General features: G+C 39.1%; 1 protein-coding gene across 12 annotated transcripts in view; it reads left to right on the top strand.

Moving 5' to 3' along the window:
* sgcg (sarcoglycan, gamma) overlaps nt 1-24569 on the top strand; it is a 427114-nt gene that overhangs the window by 349557 nt on the left and 52988 nt on the right. The window lies entirely within an intron of this gene.

The raw sequence follows: 24569 nt of genomic DNA, 5'->3' as shown, positions 1-24569 counted from the left end.
ATTTGGTTGATATTATACAGTAAAGCGTCGGGGTATAAGGTGTCAAGAGATAAGAAGATACACATAATTTCTGAACAAACGGAATATGTATTTCTTCAATGTTTGTTTAATCAGAAGAGATTTTCAGCATCAGCTTTATGTATTTTCCATTAATCAATGTACTAGGGAACTGAAGATATGAGCTAGATATTACATACTAGGTGCAGATTTGTTGAGGTCCAAAACACCTTATACCTGGCTACCCTGCTGAGCTGAAACGTATTAAACATTTTGAAATATGGCAGAAATGTATCTGTAATTCTGTGATTGCCAGCAAGAATGCAGATTTGAGAAACAGGTTACTCTGGAGACACAAGAGACTGCAGATGCCAGAATCTGGAGCAACAAACAATCTGCTGGAGGAAATCGTGGGGTCGAGGAGCATCTGTGGGGGAACAGCGTTACTGTGTTGTCCTAACTCTAAGCTATGTATATCTACATTGGAGGAATAGGATTTCAGAATTACCCTATCTTCTTTCATGTCATCTGCATTTATAATTGAATATCTTGTATATATCACAAACCCTAATATCTTACCTTGCAATATCTTTCTCATTATCAAACAATCCAATTATGCAAGGGAGGGTGAGGAATATCAGTATAAATTCTTCTGGTGCTCTGAAATTAAATATAGCATGCCATAAGCAACCTGAATTTTGTAAATTATAAACAATACAAATGAAGTAAATTGGTGATTTTAATTTGTCAGTAAATTCTCTGGATTTCCATCTTTAACATTTAGAATGATTCAATTGTTACAGTTAGCAGATGCTCTCTAGATAAGTCATTTGATTAAAATTATTTATTTAAGATAAAGCATAAATCAGGAATATTTATATGCCCTTAAAGGATAAGAACTACGGTCAAATAAAACAGCCATGACTGGTAAATGCTGTAAGAATGAACAAAATTAAAGAAAAGAGTACAAAATAATTCAAAGAATAACAGCAAAAGAAGACAAAAATAAACTGAAAAAAATACAACAAAATGAAAAATCAAAAGCTATCTCTGTGAGGGATACCACAGAGAACAAATGCAATTCTAAGAAGGAGGTAGGCCAAGGTTTACAGGAGCCATTTGAAAGCAGATAGGGGTGGTAAAGAAACGTCAGATATTTTGATTAATTACTTCACCTCTACAGAAAATGAAGGGAATAATATACAATACATTACAAAGACATGAATAGTAAATCAAGATTAGAGCTCTCTGAATTCACCAACAATTAACAAATCACCAGAAGTTGATGTTTACTACACATGGGTTTCAAAAACAAAAATAAGGAGGAAAATCATATATGTTTGAACCATAATGTTCCAAAGGCTTCCCAATTCAGGAATACCTTTTTCACTGTGAAAATTCCAAATGTAACCAACTAATTTAATGTAAGGGAACTTAACTTTAACATCAGAGCCAAACCATTCGGGAAAGATATGAGGAGACAGTCTTCCTGTATGGGTGGTAAAGGTGTGGAACACTCACTTACAAAATAAGCAGCAGTCCAGCTGAATTCATAATTTTAAATCTAAGCTTGATAAGAGAATCAGGGCTACAGTGTAGTAGTCCTAACTGTAACCTGTGCTTTCTGTAAGCGTTGATCTATACCGTCAGCAAAAGATTTGAAATTTTTCTGTGCCCTCTTTCAAGTCAGCTGTATTTATAACTGTATGGTGTCACAAACCCTGTCATCTTACTCTGCAATATCTTTCTCATTATCAAGCATATAATTATGCAATGGCAGTGTGAGGATTATCAGTGTAAATTCTTTAGGCCCTCTGAAATCAGGTATCACACAGGCCAAAGAGAATATGTTTGTAAACTATAAACCAAGGTGCAAGGACACAGAGCCAAGTCAGGTTGTTGGAGTTAAGATACAGGTCAGCAGTGATGTAGTTGAATGACAGAAGACTCTAGAAGGACGAAGTAACTTACTCCTGTTGTGAAGTCTCTAGATTCTAGTTGAAGTTAAAACGTTGTTCATAATCGATTTGAAACAGAAACTTTGTTCATAATGGATTTGAAGTAGAAAAGATGTGGTTAAAAAATCCTCATCTCAACCTTCCTGCTTTCTCAGTTTCATTCCATTATCAGCAACTTGCTCTCAATCTCACCACTGCTGCCATCGTGATATGTAGCAATGTTTTATTGCCCTGTAAATGTTGCGATTAAAGGGTTGCACTATTCAGCCAGTATGTATATGGCTTTATCACTATAGCTGCATGCAATTGACACTGACCTCAAACACCATGGTTTTTATGTAGGTTCAGTTTGACAAATGAGCATAGGATAAGGTCACCTGGCAGCATCTCATGAGTACCATTAAACTCCAGCTAGGGGCAATGAACTTATAGGCACTGCATTAAAATTAATAATTTCATTATGCTCCTATTATGTGTTTACTGTGCAAAAATTATGTACTTCAATTTCATTTAAAATGTTACTTTGAAACAAACTAGTGTATTCCTTGATTTCTAGATGCAAAGTAAATCTAAATTGTACTTGAAGTCACTAAGGTTCTTTAAGGAACTTTGAAATATTTCTATTTAAAATGGTTTTCAGATTGAGATTATCATAAAACGTATGTGTTCTTAGCATAGAAATCAGTGGCTTCTTCAATATCTCATTCTCACTCATTCTTTTCTTCAGTCAGTGCAGTTTCACTAACCCCATGCAATGGATACACAAGAAGCTCATAAAACTGTCAAATATTTGACAGTAATGTGATTTCTTGCAGTTGAAGGAAAGACTTTACATGTATAGACATCATTTTTTTGATCCATTTAAATACTTTGACAGCTAACTGTATAAGCAGTGGCCCTTGCCTGGACTCTCTTTGATAGAATATTATGATAGACAATACCAATAGACAGCAGTCTGTTATCTCTCCTATGAGACTGTGAACCTAAGGAAGGACACTCTCAGCAGTAAGAATTCATCATCTTCTGGAATATTTCTTTCTTTTTGTCTTCATTTGCAAGAACTGTAAAGAAATCATGGTCTCTATTTTGTGGCAGAAATAAATGTGGCAAATAGTGCACATTATAGTTAAAGGATAAATGAAAAAGCAATTTTCAATGATCATGTATGCACAGTTAAACACAAAAATTGTGCAATACTGTCCAGGTCGCCTGCTCTTCCAATAGCTGTACTCTGCTAGCATTTTCCTTACCATTATTACATGCAACAGCATGATATTTTCATATTCAGGTGATAGACACCTACTGAGGTCACCAGAATACTTTATAGCTTGTATGTTCCACTCTAAGTGAAATGAAGAAATAATTATTATCAAGTAGTCTCACTGGCATTGAAAGGTAACATCTAAATCACATTCTATAGTCTCATTCTTTCATATTTTCATTGTTACTGGAGATATTTTAAGATGGTCTACTTGTTCCCTCTCTCATCATCCAAAATTTTGTTCCCTCTTTCTGTTTTAGTTCTGTAAATGACTTTACATTGAAAACATTCTGGTCTCCTGGTTTGGACTCCAGGTATCTCAATAAAATACTTCGACCTGATTGGTTTCCTCTGTTCTGACATGCCCCCGATATCTTTAGATGGCAATACACTCACTTGGATTTCTAATTACCATGAATTGCTGTGCAAAAACTGATAGAAAGTCTGCAGTGACTGCAAAATCCAGACCATATGGATTTTGGCATATATTCATACACCCATTCAAGGTTCCTTAAGAAAGAAAATTGTAAAACCTTCAGAGTCCTGAAAGGTAAGTATTCTTTCCACTCATCGTCTCTACCAGTGCTTGTACGGTTGTCATTGTGAATTACTGAACAATAAAGGTAAATCCTGAAGCCTCTCCAATAATTTTCATGATCTGGGTATAAAAAAATAAATTTATTTTCTCTTCTGTGCTTGCTATACAATTCTCATGTCCCTTGTGAAAAACCTAGAACTTTTCTGAATAGCTATATCCAAGAGGAAAACAAAGTATAGTATCTAATATTGCCAGTGTTTCTTTTTGGGAATAGGAAGGGACATTCTAAGTGATTCAGAAAGAAAGTGTAGTGGTTAGCATAATGCTATTACAGCGCCAGCGACCCGGGTTCAATTCCAGCCACTGTCTGTAAGGAGTTTGTACTTCCCCCCTGTGACTGCATGGGTTTCCTCCAGGTGCTCCAGTTTCTTCCCACATTCCAAAGACATACAGGTTAGGAAGTTGTGGGCATACTATATTGGCGTAGGAAGCGTGGTGACACTTGTGGGCTGTGCCCAGAACACTCAATGCAAAAAGATGCATTTCACAGTGTGTTTCAATGTACATGTGACTAATAAAGATATCTTATCTTTGCTGCACTACCGGAAATCATCTGGAGCAGCTGTAGGAGGACTGCACTTTTCCTCAGCACTCATGGGTTAGAGAAAAGAAAAATTCCCCTGATTTTCTATTTTGATAACTACCTTAATGATTTCTACAGTAAAGCATGTACATGAATATTTGTAAACAAGGATAGCTTGATTGTGATAAACAGCTTACTGGTACACTTTGTCATGATGCACACTTGAACAAGGGGCATTTGAGTGGGCTATAAGAGATGCCTGGTGCTTATGAAGCTATCTTCCAACCATTCAACAAAACCTTCCAGAGAACAGGGGAGAAAACAAGTGGACCAAAGATAAAGGAAAATACAGGTATAATTTTGGAAGAGAACATTCAGTGCAGTGTGAGCTATTTAAGAGTCACAGAGATTCACAGCGTCAATCAGCACAGAAACAGACCCTTCAGCCCACCAAGTCTGTGCCATTAAGAATCCATTTACAGCAATCCGACATTTGTGTTATTTTATTCTTCCCACATTCCCATCAACTCCCTCCAGATTCTACCATATATCTACACTTTAGGAGCAACGTACACTAGCCAATTAACCTACCAACAAGCATGTCTTAAGGATGTGTGAGGAAACTGAAACATCTAGAGGAAACCCACGCGATCATAGGAGAACATGTAAAGTCCAGTGGAGGTCAGAATCAAACCTGTGTCGCTGGAGCTGTGTGGTAGCAGGTCTACTAGCTGCACCACTGAGTCAGAGTCATCCAGCACAAAAATGGGCCCTTTGACCCATTTGCACTAATCTTAGATGAAAGGAGGTGGAGCAGTGAGAGAGGGACTCACGAAGCTCCCATCTAAGAGAGGAAGAAAACTTCTTCAAAGCGGGCATCCTTGAAGAGACTTCGCTGGGAGCAGTAATACTAGAGAAACAAAGGACTGCAGATGCTGGAATCTAGATGAAAACCTAGATGACACCAATCTTACTTTAATCCTATTTATTTTCCCACATTCCCATCAACTCCCCCCAGTTTCTACCACTTAACTATACACCTGGGGTAATTTACAGTGGCCAACTTATCCACCAATCTACATGTCTCTGGGATGTGGGAGGAAACAAGAGCATTGTTGCCACATTATCTGACTGCAATGAGCAAAGAGAAAAGGCAGATGATGGACTGACTCAATCTGGCTTTGGTGGAACCACTGATGTTCAACCAATCCCAAGTGAGTAAGCCCCAGAGTTGCCGGACCTTCACGTGTCATAGAGTCATAGAGTTTTACAGTGCAGAAACAAGTCCTTCGGCCCAACTTGTCCATGCTAACCAAGATACCTATCTAAGCTGGTCCCTACTGCCTGCATTTGGCATATATCCCTCTAAACCTTTCCGATCCATGTACCTGTCCAAGTGTCTTTTAAATATTGTAATTGTACCCAGGTCTACCACCTTCTCTGGCAGTTCATTCCATATACCAATCACCCTCTTTGTGAAAAACTTGCCCCTCAGATACCCTTTAAATCTTTCCCCTTTCACCTTAAACCTATGCCTTCTACTTTTAGACTCCCCTGCTCCAGTAAAAAGACTTGACTATCTACCTTATATATACCCCTCATAATTTTATAAACCTCCATAAGGTCGCCCCTAAGCCTCTTTTGCTCAAGGAGAAACAGTCCCTATCCTATCCAATCTCTCCTTATAGATCAAGCCCTCCAGTCCAGGCAACATCCTTGTGAATCTTTTCTGTACCCTCTCTAGCTTAATCACATCCTTCCTCTAGTATGGCAACCAGAACTACATACAATTCTCCAAGTGTGATCTCACCAACATTTTGTACAACATTGTCTAGGATATGCAGGTATAGCAGGCAATTACAAAGGCATATGTTAATCTTTATTTCAAGATGATTTGAGTACAAGAGGAACGATACCTTACTGTATTTCAATAGGGATCCGATGAGACTAAACCTGAAAGATTGTGTACAGGTCTGGCCTCCCTACCAAAAGAAAGAAATGCCTAATATAGAGCAAGTGAAATAAAGTAACACCATTGATTACTGGATGGTTGGGATTGTCCTGTGAGGACAATGAGGATGCACAGACTGGGAGTATTCTGTCTAGAGTTTAGCAGATTGATTTCATTGAAATATGCAACATTCTTTGGGCTTAATGGAATTGATGCAGGGATCATGCATTTCCTGACCATGGTACCTTCAATCAGGTTTCACAGTCTCATCATTAGGAGTCAGCTATTCAAGGAAGGGATGAAAAGAAATTTCTTCATCTTGAATGTAGTGAATCATCCCAATTGCAGTATCATTTGGACAGTGATTTAACATTTTGATAGTAGTGGGAATATTTGTAATCCGCGAGAATGCGCAGATCAAAGCAATAGTCTGTAATCTGTTTAATATGGTCATACCAGACAACCTGTTCATCAAGATGTCATAGCATCGATCCACAGATAAGACGGAAGGTGAACCTTTGGTGTCATGGAGAGATCATTTCAAGCCAGAAGATACTATGGCAATGGGTGAGACTACGTGAGCTTGGTAAAGAGTTTGATGCCTATAGGGTTAATGTCATTTATGGAGTTACTGAATGGGCTGAATCAAACTGAGATTGAGCTGAGTGCCCGGAGGGGAGAACAAACTGTGATGCTGAAACAATTTAAAAATTCCACAGGCCACACAAGTGTTGTAACACCAAGTCTGGATGCAATGATGTCAGCTCAGTGCAGTGTAGCCAAAGGATGCCTAGAGCGGCTGAAAATATTTGGCTAAATTATAAATTTACTCTTTTCTTAAGTCCTCTCACCCAAAAACTCCAAGCTAAACTCAACCTTTCTATCATCATCCATTTCAAGAGCTGATAATTCACATTGATCACTTCACCTAATTAGCTTCTCACATTCCTAATGTCACTTCCTGAAATGTTACTGTTACCTTAACCATTCAAACCATAAATACGTTGCATAATACACCTTTTAAATATAGTTTAACACTAACATAAACACAGGTTGATAACATTTATTAGCACTACAATGCTTACAAATATATATTGTTTTTAGTATTATACTAAGCAGCAGAAATCCAACCATCACAATTACCATTTTGATTTCTTCTTAAGGCTCCTCACCTTCATGCCTCTGCTCTCATTCTGTTTTGCATCTTGATGGCGCATGCACACTGAACCTTTCCACTTTCCTGCTATTCCAGTTGAAGTTCTAAAGTTATCACCCCTGATGTTCCCTCTCAAGATTGTTTCCAATGTCACAATTCAGCCATCATTGCATCCAGACTCAATATACCATGTGACCTGCTGAACTTTTGAATACATTTTGGTAAATAAATAATTAAATATAAAATTAATAATAAATAATTAATTTCATCCTTGTAAATATTTAACTTGCAGGTATAATTAAAAGCATGAAGACACTTACTGCGTTGCATGGTTGTATTCCTCATTTTTATGGTTGGTGTACCATGTGGAGTGACTTTTCATACATCGCTGTTCTACTGTCAGTTGGGTGTTGACTACCTTCAATAAAAAATGGAGACACGAGACTGCAGATGCTGGAATCTGGAGCAGCAAACAATCTGCTGGAGGAACTCAGTAGGTCAAGCAGCATCTGTGGGGGGAAAGGAACTGTCAATGTTTCAGGTCAAAACAATGCATCAAGGCCCAATGCAGGGTTTTGATACGAAACATCGACCACTGAGTTCCTCCAGCAGATTGTTTCTTGCTTCAGTAAAGAATGTTTTGTTGGTAACTCTTGTCATTGCTATTTGCCTCAATGAACAGCAACACAAAAGAGTCTAATGACACCACAGTTAATTATTTTTTAACTTCTGATATATATGAGTTTGATTATTCATAGCAATTTTAATAGCTCCTAAAATTTCTGGATACAGGGCCACAGCTGCTGTGGTCCTGCCATCTCTCTCTGGATGTCTCCTGGGTGCAGGAGATTAGTTCATTTGGCCTTCTGTACCTGGCCCAGGTAACTATGGGTGGACAGGTGGGAACCTCAGGTGACTAGTTCGGAAGCGGGCCCAAATCCCATATTCTAGATACCACCTTCAGAAGCATATTGAGGTAAATTTTCAACTTACTGCCCAGACATAAAACTGTTGATGTCGATCAACCTTCTATTATAGAAACCAGTTGAGGTCCATTTAATTTTGATAAACTATCACATTTTCTTGAGCTCCAAAGTTTAATTGGTAATTGGTTCATTATTGTCACATGTACCGAGATACAGTGAAAACTTTGTTTTGCATGCCATCCATGCAGATTATTCCAAAACTTAAGTACATCGAGGTAGTACCAAGGGAAAAGCAATCACAGAATGCAAAATATACTGTTACAGTTAATATTACAGAGAAAGTGCAGTGCAGGTAGACAAATAAGGTGTAAGGGCCACAACATGGTAGATTGAGGATTTATTGTACAAGAGGACCGTTCAAGAGTCTTATAACAGCGGGATAGAAGCTATCCTTGAGCCTGGTGGCATGTGTTTTCAAACATTTGTATCTTCTGCCCGATGGAAGGGAGGAAGAGAAAGAATGACTGGGGTGGGGGGGTCTTTGATTATGTTAACTGCTTTCCCGAGACAGCGAGAAGTGTAGGCAAAGTCGATGCTGTTTTTCATGATGGACGGATCCACAATTCTCTGCAATTTCTTGCAGTCTTGGGCAGAGCAGTTACCATATCAAGCTGCGATGCATCCAGATAGGATGTTTTTTTATGGTGCATCCATAAAAATTGGTGAGGATTAACAAGGACATGCTGAATTTCCTTAGCCTTCTGAGAAAGTAGAGGTGCTGGTGAGCTTTCTTGGTTATAGCATCTACATGGTTGGACCAGGACAAGCTATTGGTGATGATTACACCTAGAAACTTGAAGATCTCAACCATCACCACCTCAGCACCATATATACATACATACACATATTAAGGAAGATTTCTAGCAAAGGTATATAAAATTGTAAGGAAGTACAGAATGCACACAGTCTTTTTCCTAGGGAAGGGGAACTAAAAACTAGAGGGCATAGGTTTAAGGTGAGAGGTGAAAGATTTAAAAGAGACCTGAGGGGTAACTTCTTCACGCAGAAGGTGGTGCGTATATAGAATGAGCTGCCAGAGAAAGTAGTTGAGGCAGGTACAATAACAACACTTAAAAGCCATTTGGAGGAGTACACGGGTAACAGGAGTTTGGAGGGATATGGGCCAAACATGGGCAAATGGGACTAGCTTGATGGGCACCATGGTTGGCATGGAGAAGTTGGGCCTTAGGGCCTGTTTCCATTTTTTATTACTCTATAAGCTTTGGTTATTTTAGTGGTTGGGTAAATCAATACAAGAATTAGAAACATAAGAGGGTGGTATTAATAAAAATGTGGATGTTTTGCCATAAGTGATCATTAATGCTAAATAAATCATTATTTTAAAAAGTACATGATAATTACTTAAAGAAGCATGTGAAAGGGCAAAAGAAAACAGTAAAATGAGGTTTGTTTGGGAAGTAAAAAAGAAAGTGGAGCTATTTATGTTGGTCTCCTTAGAGAAACCTATATTCCACAGTTGTGAGAGCAGAGAGAAAGTAGGGAGAGATAAACAATCCCTGCATACAGAAAAGGCCAAGCAGAAGTTACATGGAGAACTAGAAGAAGGATGAAGAACAAAGGGGGCAAGAAATGATAGAATGAAATAAGTTTTAGACTGGATCTGGCATATCAAGAATTCTCTTAGGGCTTTTTATTGTGAGGATGTGGCAGTGAAGTCTAATAAGAACTATGCTGGCAGATAATTTGCTGCTGATCAGGGAACAGTTTCTCTTTAAGTGAATAACTGCTGTACTTTCAGGGTCATTGGGCTCCAGCTCACTATAGAAAGCTTCAGAATGAAGTCTAGAACATCTGTAATGGATTCCATTTATTATTAATTTTTATTAAGGATTTGCTGCAGCAAGGGTCAGTTGTAATCAAATTTTATTAATCATATAATTCATACCTTCTACATTTTGGTAATTGTTTCATCCTACAGCTTTATCGTGCGAGGTGTTAACATGTCACAATTTGTACTTCTGTAAATAAGGCAGTTAAAATGCTGTTAACTTTAATGGAGATTCTTTGTATTCTGCTGTCAACTTCTATATTAAAATAATGAATGAGACAATGCTGATGTTTTTACTAGGAGGATCTGCTTAGAGTTAATAGGCTTACTGCAAGAAAGATTCATACTTATATAGCTTTGTTCACAGCCTCAGGTCATTCAAAAGCACAGTAAAGCCAGTGATGTACCTCTGAAAGGTATTCACTGGCATAGCCAATTGTTGCACAGGAAGCTCCTGCAAACAGCAATGAAATAACCAGATAATCTGTTTCTGTGATATTGAGGAATAAATATTGGCTAGGATGCTGGGGATCTCTCTTATATTATTGCCTTGAGGTATTTCACAGTCACCTAAAAAGACAGATAGAGACCTCAGTTTAATATTGCATACATAAGAAGCTACCTTACTTAGCGGTGTACTCGCTCAGGATTTAATGAAATGTCAGCCTAGGTTTTTGTACTCAAGTATCTGGAGTGGAACTTATGCCCACAATTTCTGACTTGAGGCAAGAATTCTACCAAATGAGCATAGCTGATAATGAAGTTTCGAACTAACAATTAATGGAGACACAGCCCATGGGTGTGCTGCTGGGAGTGAGTTATTCCTGGCTAGAATTACGTTATATCTCATTTTTAATTTCCAATCATGTGAAAACAAAATTTAAAAAAATGTAAAAATGTTCCAAGGGTTAGAACTTCATTGTTTGCCAACTTTGCCTTACAGTCTCAAACAGTAAAAAGAATCTGCTTTTTTAAAGCATTATCCTCCTCATAAGCTACTCTTCTCAGGAGAGTTAATCAGTTTTCTCTCTTCATCATGATTAAATGTTTTTCATTAATTAAAATATTCCCAACTGGAGTCTATTTTACAAAGGGATGTTTCACTAAATGTGAACAGTGTTAATTACGAAAAACATAAATACCTGTACTGAATGTTAAAAAGAGGCTTCAGTCAATCTCAGTCAGTTCATTGCACAGTCTTAAATTAACACAAGCCTAACGTATTTTGTATGGATGCAACCCAGAACCCAAAGTTAGACCATTCTATTTGTTGCAAAAGAAGAAGAGAATCTAATTAAAACAAGCCCAAGTATGAAGAAGACTTGTGAAAAAAATAGGAACCAAGCAACTGAAGACACAAGGGACTGCCGATGCTGGAATCTGGAGCAACAAACAATCTGCTAGAGGAACTCAGTGTGTCAAGCAGCATTTGTTGGGGGGGGAGGGGGGGCGCGGGAATAAATTGTTGATGTTTTATGTTGAAACCCTGCATCAGAACTGTTGACAATTCTTTCCCTCCACAGATGCTACTCAACCCACTGTAATCCTCCAGGAGATTGTTTATGGTATCACCATCTAGTTCTTTGCTTGAAATTTTAAAATTAAAGCTTTAAGGCATTCAGCCACCATTCAAGTGTGTTAGGTACACATGTTCAAATCCTGCAATTGAAATTCTTATCAAGTTTTAATGTGACTTAGACTTGCTTTAAAAATGAACTGAAAGAAACTGAAATTGCTGTGTCAGTTTCAGTAAATCTTCAAAAACACTTCAAATATTCAAACAAAACTGGATGAAAAAGAATGTCCTGATGCAGTGCCTTGACCCAAAACGTTGACTATCCCTCTGCCTGACCCACTGAGTCCTCCAGCAGTTTGCTTTTTGCTCCAGATTTCAGCATTGACACCAGGAAAAAGTCTTGTTTTCTGTTGCAATATAAAATCAGGTTGTAATTTTAAGTTAGCCTTGGAGCAAGAAAGCTCGTATGTGATTCTCTGTAGCTTGACATTGCAAAATGGTTCAAAATCATTCTTACTTAAAATAACAGTTGAAATTTCCACCATCCTACAGCTGCTGTGAACAACTGAACTTTTCATTGCCAAGCTGAAAATTGAAGATGGTTTTGCCTCTTTGACATCTTTATTTGTAATAATCAGATTGTATGGGAAAAGGCTTGAGCTGCCTTCCAGCAAACTAACTGGTTGCTTTCTTTCCACTCCATGTGTTGCCTTTAGACTGAGTCAGTCGGCGTTAATGTTCAACTCATGGACCACTTTGTCTTGCCAATTAAATCACACTATAAGTTCTGTTAAACAGGGAACTTGGTACCTGGGCCCAGTTTCCTGGTACTCTTACCCTTCCCTGGCTGCAAGTTAACCACCTGCTGACTCATCCCCTGCAAAAACCCACATCCAAACTATCCTCTGAAATGTGGCAACATTGAACTAATTTTGGATCAGACAAGTGTCACCACCTTCTTCTCTGTCCTTTTGTTCAACTGTCAAAACCTGGCCACATGGGATTCTGTGACCAAATAAGTAACAAAATTCACGCCGGCGGATTATGGTGAGGATAGACAGCAAGGGGCACATGCTCACCTCATCTGTAATTGAATATAATACAAGATGGATGTGTGATCTGAAAAGGAGGATTAAGTAGAAGTACACTGTCATCTTCAATCAGTTCTGTAGCACTGCTGGCTGCACAGTCAGTAGTGGCTGGTCTAATAATTAGCCGGTCTTACACATAGGCCACTGAGCTGATGGAAATGGGTTTATCCCCCACTGCTTTACTACTACTGCTAGCAATGGTAATGAGCCACCTTCTCTTGCAAGAGAGAGATGTATGTTAGTGAGGGCTGGCTGTTTTGCCTATTTTGGTTAAATAATGGATGGTACAAGTTAAGAAATAGAATCAGGAGTAGACCATTCAGCCCTTTTTCCCTGCTCTACCATTCAGTAAGGTCATGGCCGATCTTTTCTCCTCAGTGGCACTCTTGTGCTTACCTCATCTGCTTTGATTCCACTTTTATTGGTGTGAGACGCGATGGTAAGTGTTTGAGAGTGCAATGGAACATACAGCTTTAAGGCAGGAGTCACTGCTGCAGATCTTCTTAGGTAAGTGATGGGGGATTGTAACATGGTGCAGCGTGTGAGGTTAGTGGTACTGTAACTGGGAGATGGGGTCCTATAACATGTTCACCAATCTTGTTCATGTGGACCATCGTTAAACTGCATGCATCCAATGCCCTTATTGCTTCATTCCTGACATTTGCCTCAAGTGTGTTCCCATCCTACTGCAAGACTGGAGATCTAGAAGGATTCCTGTATCCCTGCAATATAGGAATCCTCTCTTTCTCCTTTGCAATGGCTTCCAGCTTCTAGTTTCTAGCAAGTTTCTCATCTGTATGGACCACTAGTTGCAGGCAATGAGCTCATCTCCCTAAAGAGATGCTATTGTCATTTTAAACAATGCTGGCAAGCATTATCCGGAAGAAGCAGAAGTTTCATATGTGAATTGAAGGATTTCAAATGGGTGCAGGGTCATCACTAACTGCAATTGCAGTGTAGGTGTTCAGTGCATTCAGTTTTCCCAATACAAGGCATACTTATGAAAATTCAGAGGCAATGGAAGGTTTAAGACGAGTGAGGTAAAGCTGGGTGTTGCTAACGTCCATACAGAAGCTGCTGCTGTATTTTTGACGATAATGCTCAGAGGAATGGTGTAGGATAGAACCAAAGATAGATCCTCGTGTGACACCAGAAATAGTGGTGTGTGTGCAGGAAGAGATATCATGGCAGGTGATTCTTTTTCTAAAACTGGTTTGGCAAGTATGGTCCCACCTAGCTAGAGAGTTTGAAGAAGGATGCTCAAAAGATGTAGATCATTAAGTGGATGAGGAGGGATAGACTTCTTTTATCCTGGTCACATTAGATATCTCTTGTTACTTTGATAAGAGTTGTTTTTGTAGACTGTTGGAGCAGTTCCTGAACAAAGGGGTGCAGACAACAAGTTCTCTTTGCATGCTGTCTACAAGGCTGGAGGATCAAGAACTGTTTGTTTGCTGCGGGGGGTGGGGGTGGGCAAGGGGGTTGCTAGGAGTGAGGCACCTGACTTGATTGAGGGGTGCAATACTTTAGGTGTTAGAATTTGCCTCAGTGTCTCCCTTATTCACTTTCTAAGCTATTGGAACTGGTCAGAAATTTAAACTATCAACATAGGATACATTATATGTCAAACCATATACAGAACCAGCCACCCTACTGGAATCCTGTCCCCAGACACTGATACACTCCTTAAAGGGTTGACACCCTTAAAGGAAGACTAATTGTCCAACATTACACACTACATGCATGTTACATCCCTCCTTTAATTATGCAAAACAAAAGGAAAAGGAAACATCCAATTAACTATCTAGTCTCCATGTGCATTATTTTGGCATAAAGTTCTCAAGACACTTGGGTCAACAGACTGTCCTTCCCAATTTGATCCAAGATGATTGTAATTCCTCAGGGTCCTTTGTCAAGCTGTGATTTACTCGCACTGCAGGATTGGGGCAGCGTCAACCACCATCTCCTATTTGCTTCCATCAAGCAAGTCTCATTGGTGTTCTTCTTGAGATGGTGCTTGCCCCTCTGCTGTCGGTCTGCTCTGTCATGACCTTGCATGATCTGGGCTGTGTTGTGTATTGAGCCTTTCAGCATGTCTGGTGTCAGTCTGATGTGGACAACATTCTCACTATGTCTCAAATTCTTCATGTTAGGACCTCTGTTGCAGTAGTGTGCCTATCTTTTATGGCCACCTTCAGATGTCTTCCTCCACTTTTTGCACTTCTGGTTGTAGCAATCCTTCTGTTGTTGGGAGAAAGTTTTAAAGTACATCTACTTCGCACAAGACCACTCATCAGTCCTTGGGTTGCAGTTTTGTGGAAGAACAGGATTCTCAACTGTGGATCTGACTGTGATGGTTTAGCATTCTTCACAGTTCCTTGGCTATATCCACAGCATTCTCTGCCTTCAGTTACTGCGTGGAAAGTCAGATGATGTCCAGTCATCAAACTGTTCAGAATTTGAGAACCTCACAGAGTTGTCTATGGTGAATTGGGGCCCATTATCTGTCATCAACCCCTTAGGAATGCTATATCTGGTAAATTGTCCTTTAAATTGCATGTAAGTCTTTAAATTGCATGTAAGTAGGTATTATTCAAGAAGTCTACTTCCCAAAATTTTGAAAAGTAATTGACTGTCACCGGATAGATTTTCCCATCTAAGAAAAATGGATCTGACTCAGCACGGTAGTGTAGCGGTTAGCATAACGCTGTTACAGCGCCAGCGACCTGGATTCAATTCTGGCCACTGTCTGTAAGGAGTTTGTACGTTCTCCTCGTGTCTGCATGGGTTTCCTCTGGGTGCTCCGGTTTCCTCCCACATTCCAAAGACGTACGGGTTAGGAAGTTATGGGCATGCTATTTGGCAGTGGAAGCATGGTGACACTTGCGGGCTGCCCCCAGAACACTCTACGCAAAAGGTGTATTTCACTGTGTGTTTCGATGTACATGTGACTCCTAAAGATAATGTATTTGGATAGTATCTGTCTGGGATTTGAGGAGAATGAAAATTTTTCTCTAGAGTTCTACAAGTCTCTCATTTTTATACATGGTCCCCAATCTCTCCATGTAACCCCAGCTGGTGGATACTTCCTCTGTGGAGGCAACTATTCACTACCATACATGAGAATACATTTTATCATGTCTTCCCTTCATAGATTAGGAACAATTACCCATTCATCACTGATGATCAGGTCACCTTGAATGTTTAGTTCATTTCTCATATGTTAGTATGATTATGAACACACTCCGCTTTAGACAAGATGATATGATGCAACACTTGGAGCAAGTATTGCATCCTCCGTCTTAATTTTTAGGGTAGCTTACATGCCTGGAACTGCAGCAGCTCAGCGGCTTTATTTCTTCCATTGTGTCCTCTCTCGATTGAATCAGACGGCCAGCTGTCTCTTGGCACCGCTCTTTCTGTTGTTGTAAATTGGGAGGGACCACACCAGGCGTTCATTATTCTGATTCAAGCACTGCATCTAAATTTCATTATTTCATACAATGGCATTTCTGACGCCATGTCCCAGTACCTATCTTATTCGCTCTCCAGGATACTGGAAACAGTTGTTAATTTAAACTACCAACAAAGATACTTCATTCATAAATGGCTTACAGGATATTCACCATGCCTACAATTACTTTGTTTCCAATGACCACCCTTCTGGAGCCCTCTAACCCCCAAACACCTTAGCAATACCAGCCTGCAGTTAGTCATGTCACAACTTAAGGAGTGACAGCCTTAAAGGAACAGTTACTGAGTGTGAACCAATATTATATGTGACACATGTGTTATGGAACTTTTAACAATAACAGCATGGAAAGGAAAGGGAGTTTAGAAATGGGGTAGTGGTTTGCAAAAGCAGAATAATCAGTGTTTTTTTAAGTTGTATTTGCATTGACATACACCTGAAATGACATTGCAACAATGGTGTCCTTATGAGAAAAAATAGAATGTGATTCCACTATCTGATTTTGAACTTTAAATATTCAAAGCACAACTTTTGTATGATGATAAATATTACAAGAATGTGATGTGCTTTGCTCAGACAATAATGATGTTCAAGATTAGATTAGACTGTAATTGAAGACAGGCAGTTTAATTCCCGTATGAGATTGGTGGCCTAGTCCTTCAGTCAAGCGAATTATTGCTGTTTGGTTTTATGTTATTGCATATAATGCTCAGGTATTTTGCAGTTTTTAAGTTTTTCTTTCTTCAATGTCTAAGAGCTCATGCTGGAGTTTGAGACAGTTCAATAGAGTCAAGTTGGAAGTGTAAAACGGATTTTATTGACAGCTTCTCAGAACTCTGCTTTTCAAGCTTTCTTTTTTGATGTGGAAACTTATGTAGAAGAATTTTAACAGCTGAGTTACTGTCAGTGTTAATAAATCCTAATTTCACATCACTACCTCTGAGATGGTTCTGTAAATGACCAGTCACTCAGGGAAGTCTTCAAATTACTGAGACTGTCCATCAAGTACTGAAGATATCAGTTCAGAGAGTGGGAACTCAGAGAATGATAGCCAATTAAAAGTTTATGCTTTAACCTCTTCTCAGTATCAAGTATGTGTGATATTGCTTATGAGAATACCATTATACATTTGGTTTGAAACCGATGTCTACTGAGTGGGAAGAACACTCACCACCTTCCAAACATACAAATTAATTAAGGGCCTGTGAATAATCACCGAGGCAATAGATTTGCACCCAAACATTGAGAACTTATGTCTATGACATCCTGTTGTATGACTTCATAAATTCAGTCTGACAGTATTGGTACGGAGGTACTCTATACAATATTATCACTGCAAAACTGAAACTGCCATACACCAAATAATGGCCCTCATAATTCATTGGAGTGGCAGGATGGGGCGTCACATCTTGACAAAAGTACCGAGATACATCCTTCTTAGCCAGTCAAAATTTCATTTTTCTGACTTTCTTGGACAACCACATCAAACTCATTCTTTGAAATATTAGCAAGTCTTGGTGTAGGCAGGTTGGCTGGGGTGTGGTGGCTTGGAGCCCTCCTGGAATGGAGATCCAGCTGCTGCCTAAACTTTTGCAAAGGAATTTTATGTAATCTTCACCTGACAGAAAATGCAGTAAAACTCCAATAATCTTCCATCCAGTGATACGGAAACCCAGTGGTTTGGTATCTGGCTTACCAGGTGATGTTTACCACACTCCTTTGAAACTCACCAGGACTTCGGTTGCTGTGCTCCCTTTCAACTTAACAGGTTCACAGGAAAATTCATTATAATGCTGTGTAACATTTTAATAAGTGATTTAAAAGTGTGTTGAGATGTTAATAGATCTAGTAGTCCAGAAAATCTGCCAGTCTGGTGCCAGCAAAGTCCTGAGCGTGACGGATTATCAGAGTTTCACTGTGATTGGCTCTCTTCAAGATCTCTGTATTGGATGGTATATCTAAGTTGACCTCGACAGGTCCTCTCTAAGTAATAACAGGGTTCCATTCATGAGAACAGTTGGCAAGTCGGAAATGCAGCTGCCCAGCAATATATTTAAGTGAAGACATTGGCCAACCAAGGGCAATGTGTAGTTAAACCAGGGTGTTTAACTCAACCATTCGGATTTCTCTGCAATATTCAATGGTATTGTCACGAACCAAATTCTCACGCAGCAGAAGACGCCTGCAGCCCCACAGCAGCCAGCAAATTCATCCTGCCAGTCTCCCAAATGCTTGTTCATTTATATAGGCTGTCCATAAGTTGGGCATTCGTAACCTGGGGAGGACTTGTACCAGGTATTCGCCAGGCCTCACTGATGGTCTTATCACTGAAGGTATCACCCCAAGGCTATTCTGGGAGTGAACTAGAATGGATACAGATTCCCAGGGCTAGGTAATGTAATTGACATATAGAGTGTTAGAAATTTGTCCAAGTGGAACAATGAAACTTGATTTGAATCATTTTCCTAGCAATTAAAGTCAATTATCTTTAAAAATATATCAGTTAATCTAATAATTTTCTATCAGGCATGGCATTAAAACAAAGCAGCAGGCCATTAGCTGAAATCTCTTCATGTCCATAATTTTAGATTGATTTATTTCCTTGGAATTTGTTTAATTGAATTTAAATTGTGTATTTATGAGGGTTTCCTATCTGTAGAAGCATGAATTAAGATCTTATGCATTACTGTTTTATTCAAGATTCCTCTGCAGTTTATTTGCCTGTTCTATTCCTGTCATTTGAAGCTAAGTCTCCCTTCAAGATAAGATATCTGTATTAGTCACATGTACATCGAAACACACAGTGAAATGCATCTTTGCACAGAATGTTCTAGGGGCAGCCCACAAGTGTCACCACACTTCTGGCTCCAACTTCCTAACCTGTATGTCTTTAGAATGTAGGAGGAAACCAGAGCACCTGGAGAAAACCCACGCAGTCACGGGGAGAACGTACAAACTCCTTGCAGACAGCAGCCAGAATTGAACTCGGGTCGCTGGTGCTGTAATAGCTTTACGCTAACCACTACTCTACCACGTCTGGCAACAGACGTAATCTCCCACAATTTCTCTGAACAAGACAGACTCAGGAACATGATCCAACCCCTAGTCCTCCCTATATAGCAACAGTACAACTAAATGGATGATTGTAGGCGGGCTTCTGTTGGCAGCATACATTGCTGCTTCAGCAAGAGCCTGTACTTCATGACAAAAGTGATTTACTGCCAATAATATTGCACAGCACTCAAAAGGAGTGGATCTCAAGAAAATCAGAGGCTTGAAATCCATACTTTATCCGTTAAAGTTAATAGATGGGATGCCTGCAGATGCACTCGCCAAGCATGCTGCTTCTTCCTGGAATGTTGAATCAATCTTTAGAAGCATTACTGATGGGACTGTGCCTTATGCTGAGAAGGCAGACCCAGATTAATCAATAAAGGAAGGTCTTACTAGTTTGAATGATATTTACCTAATCCTGAATATTTTAAAGGTTTAATCTAAGATTTAAATCCACTTTCTCAGCATTGGCCTTGTAAAAGCTATATCTGAATAATATTCCAAGCCTACACAGTCAATTCCATAATAGTTTGAGGTTTTTTAAGTTTTTAAATGTAACAGAACACCACCCACAGTAAAGCTGCATGCCAGAGTTGAACAAGAGTTTTTGGTAAGTCAATGTAATTAATGGCAATCTTAATAAAAGTACAGTTATAACATATAACATAATACATCCAAAGAGATAGGTACAGGAGAATGCTCATGCTAAATTATTGGTTTTCAGTTTTCCATTTATGTCAATAATTCACTAACAATCAAAGGAAATACATATAGTTCAGTGGAAAAGTGAAATTGCTCATAAAGTGATTGGGGGTGTAGTTAGGTCACAATAGAAAACATGCATCAGAACCATACTGTACAAGTAAGCCATCTTGCTTAACCCAGTATAGATCACAGATCATACTCAGGCTTCCACCTCATTATTGTGAGCGTAGCATACTCAGGGTGCAGTTTCAGAAGTCACTTGCACCAGGTGAAGCTAACCTCCACTAACAGAATCCAAGACTTCTTAGGGGATGCTCATTGCTTCCAACCAACGATATTCCATACATTTGGGAAGGTTGGAACAAGCTTGCTGGCTCATTCTCTCAGTTGGATTGATGATAATCAGACACCTTGAGTAATAGAAAGGACAATTAACCAGGCTGCAACAATGTCGATAGAATATGTCTTATCAATGCCCTGTGCCTTGTTCCTCTTCAACCTTGACCTGGTCAAGGACTGTATCCACATGGTGATAATAATGAACTGAAGACAGCTCAATGTTGACAAAGCAAGTGACCTTCTCTGGAGTGTAACTATGGTCATTCTCAGTGTTTGTGACCAGCAAAGATGGCAGAAATTGATTTGCAGTGACACAATAAAGCTTGATGCAAGACATAATTAGCTGGACAAAAATTAATTCCAGAGGAAATTAAGGACCAATCAGTCCTAGGGTTAACTTTACAAATGTCATGTTTGTGAGAAATACACTAATTTCAGATCTAAAAGTCAGTATTCGTTGACAAATCATACATTGTAATCATCGACCATGATGGAAAATTTTATGCCATCATCAACATGCCCTGAGCAGATTTTGAAGTTGCCTTTACATATTTCTTCCCTTTCTTCAGAGAAGTCTGCTCAGTTTATAATTCATGACCAAGGGGGCAATAGAAAATAGGGAAAAAATGGTTCCTGTATCAAATCTCCTTGTTTCAATTTCTTTGCCTGCTCACTCACCAAAGCTGAATTCCTTGACCAGTTGCCAATCTATCAATTCTTGCATATAATTAGCAATTGCAAGTGCCAAAGAGATTTACTGAAGTTAGTTGTATGTGTAACAAATAATGCATGTGTTTAGTGCATGGGTTTTTTGTGAGAGAAATTCTGTACATGGTCTTTAATTGGGATAAAAATATCTGTGTACAGAACAACTGTTACTAGTGAATGATATTATAAATTTGACTGTGTCAGAAGTGGAAGCACTTTCTCCTATTCCAGGTATAGAAGGTTTCGTCTGACGCTGAACTTAATATAATTTCAGTCAAGAGACAGATTTCTCTCTAACAAAAAATAAATTAAAATCTGTCTTATCTGTTTTATGCCTCAGAAATATCACTGTTACTCTTAATCATACAGTTTTCAACACACCAATGCTGGTTTGAAGATGGACAGATTTGCAGTATATTACTCTAATCCGTTTGATTATAGGCTAATATCTTCAATGTAATCAAGCGAGTTAGTTGTCAAAGTAATGGATTAATAATAAATACCTGTTTTAATTCGGCCTTAATTTCCATAAAGATCAAGTTTGCTGGATGGTGAACAAAGTAACTTGCATTCACTTAACTGCAAATGCTGAATTTTATCCAAGAAGCATTTAAGTACTCTATGGTAGTGTGAGTCATCAATTGAATTAAAGAATGAAGAGAACCACAGGGACTGATCTATTTGTTAGACTAATGCTTTTTGCTGCATACATCAGAGGTATTTTCAAGTGACGAATAAATCTCGAAAGGTTTGCAAGGTTGTGCAAATATTTTTGCAGCAGCTGTTAATTTGGGCTGGATCCAAATTAGTGGAAATGTCAAATAAAAGCATGATGTGTACATGGAGAAGATATCTAGAAAATTGAAGAGAGTTCAAATTATAAGTTAATTCCAATGCATGTGTTTCAACGTGAGAAACAATAGAAGCAGGAGTAGGTCATACAGAACCTCATTCCTGCTCCTCCATTAAATAAGATCATCTTTTACATCAGCACCACTTTCCTGTGCCAGCCTGTACCCTAATTCCCCTAATAGCCAAAAATCCACTGATCTCTGTCTTGAAAATACCCAGCGACTAAGCGCTCTGAGGTAGAGAATTCCATAGATTCATAGCTCTCTGGGTAATAACATTTCTTCTTATCTCAGGTTTGATTGTTTGATATATTATTTTAAAACTGTGACTCCTGATTCTATACACCCCAAATGAATTCAGATTAAACTTGCAAGTACCACTTCATTATATAAGATTATGTATAGATTTTTTAAAAATGCTCTGTTGAAAATATAGGTTCTGACATTTTTCCTTTGCTGTTACAAATATATTCGTCTGGATAGAATAGGTTTTCAAGAAAGTATGTCAGATTGTCTAATTCTTCCACTGCTGCAGGCAGGGCCTGTATATTTCTCATCTTGAACAGTATTCATATTTCAGCAACATGTTTGCTGCAGGGATTGGTGCATTACACCACCTGCAGAATGCATTTTTTGCAGCCAGTAATGTCTGCTACATTAATGTAATTTGTTCCAAAGACTCTTCCTTTAATGTGTGGCCCATTGGGCACTACTCTGATTCTGCAGGGATTGTCGCGTGGAAACTCAAATGCATCTCCCAATTTTTCCTCATCTTTGGGACCCCCTGGGACGTGCTGGGGAACTGAGCTGGGAGGCCTGCAAAATAACTGAATTACCTACTGCCATCATTAGGCTTACGCAAACCCTCACTGTATCCACCCTTAGCCCCCACGCACAGTAATCTGCAGTTCCACTCTCCTCAAACCCCCAATTTATTACCACTCTCCTATTCTCCTTCCCTGCCAGTCTCTCATCCACCCCATGCTCTGACACAGAGAGCTCTAATTGGATATACGAACACACGGCTCCATCTGAGCAAATTTACTGGGTTTAAATATACAGTTCTATCAAGTTATATATATATTTTGTTATGTACCAGCAACAAAAGAAACACACCGAGTCATGTATAAGTGTTAGAAACTATTTTATTAATAACTACTTATGATAATAATAAAAAAAATAAAAGTAAAAATGTTAGAATGTTAGAAGTAAAAATGTTAGATATTAAATGCCCCAAAAACTAAACCCAAAGTGTGTGTCTGGCAAATTCCCAAACTCCAAGTTCAGGCATAGTTCTCAAAGTTCAGTTCAGCAAGCCATAAGGTGAAACGTGAGCAAAGGCTTTTGCAAAACCATCATTGACTGAAGAGAAAATGTAGAGAGAGAATAAAGAGTAATTATGAAATCCAAATATTCCACGATGGAACCCATACGACACCTCTGTCACTGATGATCTCCATTGCTTTGTTCCAAAGTATCTGCCACCCCAAAAGGCATTCGAGACGTGGCCGTCCACACAAATACCTGTTTCCCACTACAGGTTAACGACAAAGTGGACTCCACTGGATTATTCCAAAAATCCATACGTGGATTGTAGTGACAGACACAGTTATTGTTTTTCGTCCATCAATACAGAGACCAGCAGGCAGTGTCTCTCTTTCTCCTCTCTCTCCTTCTGACTGAAACAAAACATCAACACGTCGTTATCTCCTGTTGTTGTCCTGATAACGCCACACGCGCGCGCGCACGCACACACACACACACCACACACACACACACACACACACACAATGCTGTCTGAGTATGTATACCCAGAGCTCTCCTATATACGTATACATGCAAATAGCTTTGCCAGTGGTCCATCTCAATATATATAACTCAGATCTGAGTATGCATAAACAGAGATCTGTCTGAATATACATTTACAGAGGTGTGACCTGAAACATTAACACTGTTTGTCTCTACAGATTCTGCCTGACTCACTGAGCATTTCCAGCATTTTCTTTTTCTATTGTGCAGAAATTAACTAGGTATACATACAAAGAGCTCCCTTTATGTATCTGTACTCTGAATATACATATGTTTTCTGAATACAGGTCCCCCGCCCCCCTCCCCCCGCTTATGAATGCCCGACTTACATACAACTCATATGTACAAACAAGCCCTGGGGAGACCAGCGGTATGGATTTGCTGGCTGCTGCAGGGCTGCAGACAACTTCTGTCATGTGGGAATATGACTCATGACCACATTTCCAGTTTATGTTACAAACAGTTCACAGGAACGGAACCCTGCTGTAACCCGTAGAGGACCTGTATAGGGCTCCACCTGAGGATACATACTGCATAAAAGTACGCAGTACATCTGAATATAGACATACAAGGCTCTGTCGGAGCATAGATACTCAGAGCATTGACTGGGTATACAACAAAGAACTCTGAATGTGCAAAGGAATTTGGTACACTCGATGCATATCCTGCCTGTGTATACATTCCTTGAACTCTGTCTGCAGGGACATACAGAGGGCTGAAACAATACAGCGTAAACTGCAGCATTCTGGATTATTGAGCTAACAAGCAGTAAAGACTAACAATTAGTGCTATGGTGGTGATGTAT

This window comes from Pristis pectinata, chromosome 11, assembly GCF_009764475.1.
Source record: "Pristis pectinata isolate sPriPec2 chromosome 11, sPriPec2.1.pri, whole genome shotgun sequence".
Taxonomy (NCBI): domain Eukaryota; kingdom Metazoa; phylum Chordata; class Chondrichthyes; order Rhinopristiformes; family Pristidae; genus Pristis; species Pristis pectinata.
Note: the sequence above shows the minus strand (reverse complement) of the source record. Positions and strands in the feature narration are given on the sequence as shown.